A 12,393-nucleotide genomic window follows, 5' to 3' on the forward strand; every position below is an offset into this window, starting at 1 on the left:
TTTTATGAACCGTTTTTACGCATGTTTATCATGATTATGGTTGGCAAAGTGAAAACGGTTAGAAAGCATGTTCATCGGCAAATTAAAAATAAAATGCCATAAATCATTTACGATGGTACACTGGGAGGATATGATCAATTCTCCCAGTGTAAATGCGCCCAAACATGCGTTGCGTTGGGATTTTAGGTGTGTGAGATGTCCCCCATGTAAAAAAAATAGGGGAGGGCGTGCTTCCGACGCATATGACGGCTATATGCATTTGATAATTATCAATTAGCAGATACCTACTCCGGTTCCTTGTATTTCCAAAAGAACGCAGGATATAGAATACACACGGAGAATTGCTGACGAGATTTACACATGCGCAGCACGGACCAGAACCCACGATAATGATAAGGCGAGTCAGATTTTTCAAGTCATATCTGTTCTGTTTTGGTTCATTTTTTTTGGCTTTATTTAATAGGAAATGACACCACGAAGCCATTGATCACATAATTACAGTTATTGAGCATACTGCAGTTACTGTCCGTTTTCCTATACACAATACACAGTGCTCTCACCATTGACGCGCGACCTTTACAAATAGTGTATGTTAGAAGTATATTGCATTTGCCTAGTTAACATCACTGTGTGAAAAACAACCGGCCAATATTTAAACTATTCTCCAAACTTCTAGCAAATATATTTCTCTAACATGACCTAAAATTACAGCTAGGTTAGATGTTCAGAAATAGTCGCACTTTCGTAAAATATGAGTGAGGGCAAAGCATAGCTAGCTCATAGCTAGCCAACTCCCCGTGTTAATTGAATAGTGATTTGACCGAAAATATTGAGCTATATTGGTAACGGACCGCTCAGTTCTGAAGGATGCCGCACAAAAACGGTACAAAGCTACATTTAAACTATTCTATGAAATTCTAGAAAATATAGTTTTGTAACATGTCCTAAATTTTTAGCTAATTTAGGTGTTTGGAAATAGTCGCACTTTTGTGTTTTAGGAAGGATATGTAAACGACAGATAACACCAAAAATATGAAGAAATTATTTCCAAACCGTCTTATGTTGCTCATTTTCAAGAATGCTGGTTACAAAAAGCAGACCATCGTCTCATTTCGTGAACAAAGCTCCACATACCATTGTTTCCTTGCGTTTCATTTATAATCGGTTACCCAACTAAAGCTGTATTATACCAGTTCATTGCGATACCGCACATATAAAACAGACACATGTACACAACCAGAGAAGATCCGATTTAATCAGTTGAGCTGTTTCAATGAGTGTTATCTTGGTTTAATAGCTTTTAATGAGGTTTAAGTCCTGCAAAGGTCGAGGTGAATTCTACTGTAGACATGACTGCATCATGGTTGCTGTTTGAAGTCTTCAAATCAATAATATGTTGCGTCTATAAAGTCTGGTGCAAATATATTATTTATTTTACGTCATCAAATATTCGTTAGAAGTTAAACATTACTGGGAATAGAATGGGAATAGATTAAATAACGAAGACATGCTGCAGCGAATATTCTACATCAACTAAAACTCTGTAGAGGTCCATACAATAATAAATGGCTCTCCGTATTCTTCATCATCTTTATCGTTACCCTAATTCTGTGGCGTAGGCAGGGGGTGTATCAAAGTGCCCCTCTGACAAAAAATCGGAAGAGAAAATCGGTTGAGGGGCAAAGAAATGGGAAAGGAAAAAGGGGGAAAATGGAAGAAAGAAGCGCCCTAAAACTACCCGGTGTATACAATTATATTCATATTCTTATTTATTCAGGCCAATTCGCAGCAAAATGCTGAATTACATTATGAATCAATTTTTAAATTGCCAAAGATTCACATATTGCACAGATATCTTCACAAGATCACAATATGATGAAGATATTTATATAAACAAACAGTTGCGGCTCTTAAAATCTAAAATTAACCAAGATATGTATAAAATTATGTACAGTATATATATATGATATTTTCGAAATTCTGGTATAATTTTGACCAATTTACAACTATGTCAGGAAAGAATGTGCTTTAGCCCCACTTCTCCGAAAGTTGTGTTACTTAGTTCTAAGATGATAAAATGATCTGAGTATTTTATGAATCAGAGGGGAGCATGATCTACCGGTGTCTGCACTCAAATATTGACACAAATAAAGCTGACACACAAAATGAATAGTATTAATATTTACACTGCAGAAGTTTTAGCTAAAGTGGTCACACTACAGTTACTATTCATTTTCCTTTACATATTACACAGTACTCTCACCATTGACGCGTGACAAACAGTGTATGTTATAGGTATAAATTATGGACATTGCCTAGATAACGTCACTGTGTGAAAACTAACCGGCCAATATTTAAAGTACTCTCTGAAATTCAGGAAAATATAGTTTTGTAACATGTCCTAAATTTAGCTAATTTAGCTGTTTTGGAATCGCACTTAGGTGTTTTAGGAAGGATATATAAAGTCTACAACCATTATGTTTCTAATTTTCAAGAATGCTGGTTAACAATATGCAGACTATTGTCTCATTTCGGAAACAAAGACCCACACAGTATTGTTACCTTGCGTTTGCTTTATAATCGTTCACCCAAACTGAAACTATAATACCAGCTCATTGCAATATCGCACAGGTAAAACAGAAACATGTGTAGTGTGGATTTAACCAGAGAAGATTTGATTTAACATAGTTGAGCTGTTTTCAATGAGTGTTATCTTGGTTTAATATCTTTTAATGGGGTTTAAGTCCTGCAAAGGTCGTGGTGAATTCTACTGTAGACAAAACTGCATCATGTATCATATGGCTCGTAGCTGCCATCCCACTCGCCTTAATTGAAGAGTGTCACGCTTGATTGAATAGCGGCACGGTCACTGACGTTCTGCTACTGTACGACGTATAATAAAGACCGATTATCTTCTGACTGTCTCATCTTTGCCAAAGAACAGTCACGTTGTTGAATCAATTGCTCAGAATCAGTATTAGCAGTTGAGCTTTGCATCACCTTTACTTCCAGGTTTTCTGGCAATCATTTTTCCCGATCTGAGTTTTGCAGTGCTGCTAAACAAGTAAGTACCATAAAAAATATGTTTTTCTTTTTAGTATTGAATATTAATTACAAAATTCACTTAAATTCAGCGTACTGAAATCTGTGCCACTTTTGCCCTATTAATTTGAAAGTCTGTCTCACATCTCCTCTGTGGGTTTTGTCTCAATATTTATTTATTTATCTTAATTTTAATTATAAACATAACAAGACTAAAATTGTATTGTCGTAGCACGTAGTACTAACCAAACACATGAAGATTTCGTAATCTCTGCATCTGTGGAGACGTTTTTGCCTATTTAAGGACCAGTTTATATCTTTGAAAATAACATAAACTTGGAGAAGAAGAAATTTAGTGAAAAAGAAAAACACCCAAAGTGCAGCAAACACAAACACAGCATACGTATTCCCGTGCATGACTTGTGCACTGCCGCACCTGATAAAATTTCTTCGTTTCAATCGGTAGATAGCTGTCTTTGATTGGTTAGCGGGCAATGGGCGACAGGTTTATTTGATTTTTCTGTTCGTAAATGCTGTTTCCGATTTCATCCTGAATCCACATCACAGCACGATGCGATGCTATAAAAACTGTAATCTGGACCAGGTTTTTACGAGCTCAATTCTCGTCGCTCGGTGGAAATTTCGGTCCGCAATGGAGTTTGAAAATGTTCAACTTTTTCTCATCGCGCTGCGATATTGCAGCCGTGCAGGCTTGTGATTGGCTGCTGGAACATCAAGGTCGGTAGAATGACCTTAAAAGGATATGCATACCCCACATGTTTTTCAAACATCGCAACATCGCACGAAGAAATTTAAAATGTATCACAGAATCGCATCACAAACACTTTTTGCCAAAAGTTGCAAAGCTTTGAATATAATGTAAAATTGTTATGTGCTGATACTAATTTACAGTAGTGTAAATATTATGCAGTTCCTTGTCATACAAGCACTACGCTATTTCGATATATTTGAACATCATCAGGTGACTAATTCAAGTTGATTGGTCCTGTGAGAGAAGGCGATTATAAAGTTTTTTTCTTGCTTGTTTTTTAATGCATATTGTTCGATAATCAGTTAACTTGATGATGTGTGATGGTACCGGTCCAGACATATACATCAAATTAATGTATTGAAATTTGTTAGTTCCAGTTTTGGTTAACGTTGTGTAAATTTATGTGGCTAACTGAATGAATGATTTATATTAAAGCAATAAAGTGCAGTTTGCATAACAAATGATTTCTTAATGTTTTCCAAAAATTGTTAGTTTTGGCTGATCACGTTGCTTCCTTTCCTTTCAATATGAGTCAAACAATAAGGTGAAAAAAAGAATTGGTACCGTAATTAATTATAATTATTGTTATAACAATAAAATAAGACATTGTACATAAATCTGTAGCAACCTGTATTTCAATGGGAATTTTATTTTGTCAATACTGCTGTTTTCCTTGTTTTTTATTTCAAAAAATAAGCTTCCCCCTTTACATTTCCATTAATTACCGATTTCTATTCTTCTTATCCAGTGCACATCCTGCCTACGACCACACACGGTTCTGAACAGAAACTCGCATATAAAAACGACCACATAAGTTTTTTTTTACCCACTACCATACCACCACCCAACAGTCTTACCCAGCAACCGCGTATGCCGAAAACCGCGCAACCCGAGAACCGCTCTGCTTTTAATTGTTTTTGTTTCTTTCCTATCGGCAGGTCCACTTTGTTACAAAACACACAGCATGAGGGGGTTGGTCATTGCATACGTGGTCTTTTTTTCTGCTGTTATTGTAAATTTAGTTTGGGGTACAGGTAAGTAAAAATAGTAAATCGGGTTTGTATTTTTGGTATGTTCAATGGGAACAGATTTGATACGGGACTCGATACGTTGTTCTCATTTATAATAAGGAAGTCACTACACCGAGAGCTAAGACAATAGTATACAAATACAGACTGCTCATGAAGGAGGTGATCTTAAGACCATACGTCTACCATTTCCACGAGACCGTCAGATCGAGGGGAAATAGTAGATCCACGTGGTCTCAAGATCACCGAGGGGAACGAGTTCTCACCATCTTCCAAATAAAAGGCATTTATATACTTCGTACATATTTTTAGTCCTCTGATTAGTTAAAAAAAGCCCCTGGCTTGGGAAGTACAGACCTGCCCTGCTAAACACGCAAGAAATTAGGCCAACAGACATGGCCTAGCTATAGGCATCAGTAGGCTAGGCCTAGTCATGGCTAGGCCGGCTATCCTTTCTTAGAATTGTTGATTGAACACACACGTATGCAGCACACACAGTTTGCAGACTCAAGCTTACGTCTACCCTAGTGTGAAGCTTACCGTGAAAACATCGTGAAACAAGCCTGCTTGCCGGGTCCAATAAGGCGAAAAAAGATTAGCGCTAATTGCGCCCCTCTCTATGGGACATCTTCAATTTAACAAATTAGTGACACCGTGATAGGAACCGCAAATTAGCGTTATTAGCGCTAATACGCTACATCGCACAAATTATCACTATTAGAGCTATTGGCGCTAATTGGGGCGTGTTACTCGGTCATCTTTTATCTAGCACATTAGCACCAAGGTACCGCTATATAGCGTTTTTAGCACTAAAACGGTATATCGCGCTAATTAGCACTATTAGCGCTAATTGTGCCCCTGTCACTGGGTCATCTTCAACCTAGCACATTAGCGTCAGGGAAAGGGTACCACTTTGTAGCGTTATTAGCGCTAAAACGCTATATTGCGCTAATTAGCGCTAATTGTGATATTAGCGCTAATTGCGCTCCTCTCACTAGGTTATCTTCAATGTACCAAACTACGCCAGGGTGCTTGGTACCGCTATATAGCGTTATTAGTGCTATATCGCGCAAATAGCACTATTACCGCTAATTGCTGGGTCATGTTCAATCTACCAAATTAGCGCCAGGGTGCTATCAAAGCGGTAGCTATTTCCCTGGCGCTAGTGTGCTAGGTTGAAGACGACCCAGTGACATGGGCGCTAATTAACCTCCTCTCACTGGGTTATCTTTAACCTATCAAATTACGCCAGGGTGCTAGATTGTATATAGTGGTATTAGCGGTAAATCTCTATATCGCGCTAATTGCGCTATTATTAATGCCGATTATTCTGATATAAATATTTGTGTTTGCTGCAGTTCAATTATGGCATTTTGTTGTTTATCCTGCCAGCATAAATATGTGGATGTAACGATAGATCTTAAGCATCTTCTCATGTTGATCTTGTTAAAGCGGTTTACCCCCGGGCTTTACCGACACCGATCTGATTATTCTGTAAATCATTAATATGCAGACTGCAGGTTAAGTGGGTACTACACCCCTCGAAAAATGTCTATTTTGCATTTTTCTCAAAAACTAATAACACAGTGGTATCAAAAGTTATGTATATTATAGGGGCAAGGAATCCACTTACTACACTTACTACACTGTAATTTCAGTGACCCAAGATAAGCAGTTCGTTATTTATGATAAGAAATAAGGTACCGATAGGATGTACCTCATTTCCTATCATATATACTGAACCGCTTGTCTTGAATCACTGAAATTTCATTGTAGTAATTGGATTCCTTGCCCCAATAATATACATAACTTTTGTTGCCAGTGTGTTATTATTTTTTGAGAAAAATGCAAAAATAGTCACAAATTTACCACAGGGGTATAGTACCCCCTTAACTATGAAATTGTGTTACTTTTCATAGCATGGACATGTAAGGATCTGGATGATATAGATTATTGTACCATAAATAGAGAAAAGTGTGACACGAACGAATGGTTCAAAGGTGGCTGTCTCAAAACGTGTGGAGATTGTGGTAAGAAAAACATATTTATCTTTCTGGCACTAATTGATAGGACGTAATAGTTTAAACCCCGGTTTAAACAGTCAATCACGAAAGGGCCTGGAGCATAATGAGCAACAGAGTAATCGATAGCAGCTGCATTACTAATGCGAACATAATTATTCTATCATAGCTTATACTATGACAGATGTGATGCGATCAAGCAAAATCAGTCGGAACTCTGAAATATTGATTTAGAGATATAGCCAAAGAAAGGACATATTTTCTTTTGTTTCCTGCTGTTTTGGAAACTCTTTAATTCCTCATATCTTTGTAACTGGATGTTTAATTTCAACGGGATTTTCTGCAAAATCCAGATTTGTAAATGCTTTTTACTAGCCTATAAGAAACTGAAAATTTAATATTTCCGAGTTCCGACTGATTTTGCTTGATCGCATCACATATATGATTTACACCAAGCGCTTGCTCTTGAATGCCGATCTGATTATTCAGATATAAATCTTTATGCAGGCTGCATGTTAACTACGAGGGCCATTCCCGGGGTCATTCAGTGAGTTTTAAGTGTGTACTACAACATATCAGAGAAGTTCTACTTCGATTGTCACATTGTTATCTTACCCATGGTTGTACTCTTAAATCTTAGCTACAAAATAACTTTTTTTATTTTTAAATAATTGTGATGTTTGGTTGATTAGATGTGTTAATTAAAAGCTGTTACAGCAAAATACATAATTTGGTGAGTCGGAAACGTTCTGAAAAGAAAGGCTAATCTTCATGATCTTGACCCTTTTCAATAGGTTCTTGACTTCAATCGGTGCACTTGTTTGTTCAAGTCGTATTAATTGGGTCATAAGTTAAAATCAAATGAGTCATTTGCACATTTTGTTGTAATGTGTAAGTATACACAGGGTTATTAACAGAGTGGGCATCTTATTTCCAAGTCAAGAGGCGCCCATTGCTTAAAATAAGGACGTAATTACGAATTATCCTTAAACGTAGTTTAGTTGAAATCGGGCAAATTTCACTAACATTAAAGTGTGTCGATGGAACCCTTCGATGTTTTCTTCTCATATGGAACGTGTTTTAATTTTGTTTTGAAGTCCCAAGATTTATCAGGGAGCTAAAATAGTAACAAGATATTAATCCTGAGCAAGCAGTTTGACATCCGCATCTTAAAAAAAAACTCCAAAGCTACAATATTATATGATGCTTTATACTATACTTTTGACTTCAGGTTTTAACCGTTCCCGAGGTACCAATCTATAATTTGCTGTAACTAACATATCTAACATATCTGAGCAACCAAAACTCAGATTTTCATCAAATAGCATTTAGTTTGTAGCCAAGATATACGAGTATAATCATATATAATTTTAATATCCTGACACGTAAGGTAACAGACAGAGATGTGATAATGGAGGTAGAACTTTTTGAATGACCCCCGTGTATGACATTTTGTTGGTTAACCCTAGAACTACTGAGCTATATTTTGTAACAATTATAAACATATACCGTTAATTTTGGTACAAATGTATAGCTATGGGTCTCCTGCATCCAGTGATACCAAAATAAGTACAAAAAATCCCCACATAATGTCGCTATGACGTCATAATGTGAGGGCGCCCATGCAAATTTGGGAAATTATGTACAAAAGTATAAGCAAAATTAATTTTCGGCTAAAAATTCTACAAAAATGAGATTTTTACCGAATTTTCTCCTTAGTATAAAAGGAATTGACTATTTCAACCTAAAAAGTAAAAAGTCAGTAGCTCTTGGAATAATTTTGCAAGAAACGGTGGGACTCATTCCCCCTCTATGGTTATCTTTGACGGCCGGTCCTACCCCCAGGTAAGGTGCTGGGGTAAATTGTTTATCACTAAAATGAGCACAAAGGATGTATCTACGATTAGCTTAGGTCGTTTTTTATGACGGATAAAAAATCTTGGCTGGGGTGGGGGTTGTCCCCCCACCCCAGCCAAGTTCTAGGGTTGATTAATCCTGTCAACATGAGTGGATAAAATGATAGATCTTGTAAATAGCGCATCTTCTCATGACGATCTTGTCAAAGAGATTTATCTATAACGATCTGATTTATATTCTAAAAATCTTTATGCAGGCTGCAGGTTAAATATGACATTTTTATATTTTTTTAGAATGTAAAAATAATTACCAAGTATCTTGTGCCAACGAACATCAACATCATTGTGTCAGTGAAGAATTCCAACAGCTATGCCCTACATTGTGTGGAGTTTGTCAACAAGGTAAAAAAAGCATTTTGTATCTTTCTTGCACTAATCAATATGACGAAGTAGTTTAAGGGATCTGGAATGAGCGTTTTGAGCGTTTCGACAGTATTTTCTGTGGGACATGAGAGCACATCAGACATGTCAAATTGCATTCTGAATACGAAGAATGTGTTTCTGATATCAAGTAATTTTCATTTTTTGAAATTCACGATATAATACAACATTTATGACAAATTATTAAAATTGGATGTTTTTCACATTTTTGATATATAACAGTCCTCGAAGTAAATGTTATAAATCTATTGATATATTCTTAAAGTGTATGTAGCTGGGAGGAAAAGCCGACGATCAATTGAAAATGTTGACCTTTTTTCCTAAAAAGACCTTATTTTTTTTGTGGTTTGGGGAAAAAATCCATATCTTCAATACGAAAGGTCAAAATTTTCAATTGATCATCGGCTTTTCATCCCACCTACGTACACTTCAAGTATAAATCATCAGATTTATTAAGTTTACTTCGAGTACTGTTAAATATCAAAAATATCAATTTTAATCATTTGCCATAAAATGTGTATTACATTGCGAATTTCAAAAATCAAAATTATTTGATATCAGAAGGACATTCTTCGTATTCAGAATGCAATTCGATATGTCTGATGTGCTCTAATGTCCCACAATACTGTCCAAACGTTCATACCCCATCCCTTAAACAGTAAATCACTAAGGCAGGTCAACCTATGTTGAGTTTTTGATCATTTGGCAACTAAATCATATAGTTTCACCTGATATTAGTGGCATTTAACTGTGAGAGTTCTGAATATGAGAAAATTCCACCCGAAATTAGCCATTTGTCCATTGAAACCCGTGTAATACATAATTAGTGGTATTTAACCAATTAGACAGTAACAGTTATCAAGGAATCAAGATCCTGTCTAGCATAAATCCTGCAGTAGGTCTAGTTTATGCAGTTATCAGCCAATGTTATCTACCAAAAAACGTTTCAAAACGTAAAAAGCGGCCAAAGTTTAAAAAATCTTTCCTGTGTGGCTTTTCACTCTTTTTTAAACTTGGTCCCATTTAGTAAAGTAGTAATAACATGAAGAATGAGTCCTAATTTTTACATGCAACCATTATCAAAAACATTTCAAGGTTTATGTTTTATTATATTGCGTGATCATAAAGAGTAGTAGAGTATTATATATACTTAGCAAATTGACTGTGTGTCAACCTGCTACATATAGGCCCTACATCTGTACATAAGGCGCAGAATCGCACATGACGATGAAGAATTAAACAAAGTGAGTATTTGCTACAAAATACATTATAACGTCTATACGGAAAAAACTTCAATTACGCACGAACATTAATTCATTTGCTCTACAAAATAAACACTGACAACTAAGAAAACCAACAAGTAGCCTATAGATGACTTCGTATGGGTCTTTAGAAACTTTCATAAATGGGACCAAGTTTAAAAAAGGGTGAAAAGCCACACAGGAAAGATTTTTTAAACTTTGGCCGCTTTTTACGTTTTGAAACGTTTTTTGGTAGATATTAATTCTTTTGTTGAGGTAAAAAAATATTGCGCGCTAAGTGGTTCTTTGTAGCCATGCGAGGTGAACTAGTTGGATATCCATATTTCGCGGTTAATGGTGCTTTGTAGCCCTGCGGGGCAAACTAGTTGGATATCCATATTTCGGGGTGAGTGGTTTTTTGAAGCTCCGAGGGGCAAACTAGTCGGATATCCATATTTCGCGGATAGCGGTTCTTTGTAGCCCTGCGGGACAAACTAGTTGGATATCCATATTTCGCGGTTAGTGGTTTTAACGACCCGTAACCACCCCAATCAGCTGCATACCGCATCCAGCTATTTTATTTATCAAAATACTAGTTTTTTAATGCTATGGGGTTAACAGAATTATTAAAAAATTAATAGCTGAACCCAATAGTTCAGCCAAGGACTGGAAACGACATATTGATGACTTTATATAGAGTGTATTCAATAAACCCAAGGCGGAACGAGAGTTGCTAAGTAACCGCTATCCGAACCATAAACACACATGCATGATCAGACAAGGAGTATTCAATTTCCTCATAGCATCCCACGTTGTTCACACGTCAGTCGAATTTGGCGGTGTTGGTTTGTTAGCCCTCCAAGTTATAACATCGTTCACTTTGTGTTGAACATTGTATGTGAGCCTCGCTGTAATAACATAAAGATCAGTCTGATCAGTGTGATATCACAGAGCAGACCCTTGAGAGGGCACTTGGCTCATTTGCATGGCAGTCGGACTCTCCATTGTATGTGTGTATGGAGAGCCACTCTTGGAGCCCATGGGACTTAGGCTAGGTCCTCAGGTAGAGTCAGACGCTGTATGTACTAGAAACGCCCATTCTTGATTCTGCGTTCATTCAATGTTAGCATTAAATTTGTATTGCCCGGCGGCCCCGCGTAATGGAAAAACCTGAATTTGTTACATAAAAAGGAATGAAAAATAAAAAGGCAAGGTTCCACCTGAGTACATATTAAATGGGTGTAGAATTTTTTTTCAAATATATATATGAATTTAGACAAACATACGGGATATAATGAACCTTTGACATGACGCCATGATGACATGATTTTATTAGTCGTTTTATATATCACCTATACCGTGTATCATAATACCAGTATTTGTAATTTTATATTATATAGAACTAATATTTTGCATCATAAATGCGCAGTTCATATGCACAGACGATTACTAATCTTCACGACTTCAAAATAACATGTTACAAAGCAGGTAATAGGTGCTGGCCTTGTCCTATTGTACTTGTTCATTTGTGTATGGAGAGCTCACTGACCTGTTAATAGAGGTCAATGGAATAGCTTCTTTATGGGGCACCTCTTCATCGGTTTCAGGGCGCAGTTCATTGAACTCAGCGGGATTCTATTGCAAGTGCTTTTATATTATTACAAAACGGATCGTGGTTATTGCCTTGACAAACCTAATAAATAATTCATACCAGGGATGAATAAATCCAGGGTGCGGACATTTCATTGGTCGCAAACCACCGGGATTCGATACAAGTTTGCGTTGTAAATGAATGCGTGAATAAGAGTGTCATCCCCTTGGCGCGATATTTGATTTCTGAATACACTCAAGTTGCCGTTGAAAATGCCTAAAAATCATCAAGATATTGCAATACTGTCTAAAGTGATGAAAAATTGTGGCAAATGTGTATGATTTATCGCACATAATTTCTGCGTAGCGTGGAGAATCATTTACATAGGATTTTGGAGAAAA

This window comes from Amphiura filiformis, chromosome 18 (assembly GCF_039555335.1).
Source record: "Amphiura filiformis chromosome 18, Afil_fr2py, whole genome shotgun sequence".
NCBI lineage: Eukaryota > Metazoa > Echinodermata > Ophiuroidea > Amphilepidida > Amphiuridae > Amphiura > Amphiura filiformis.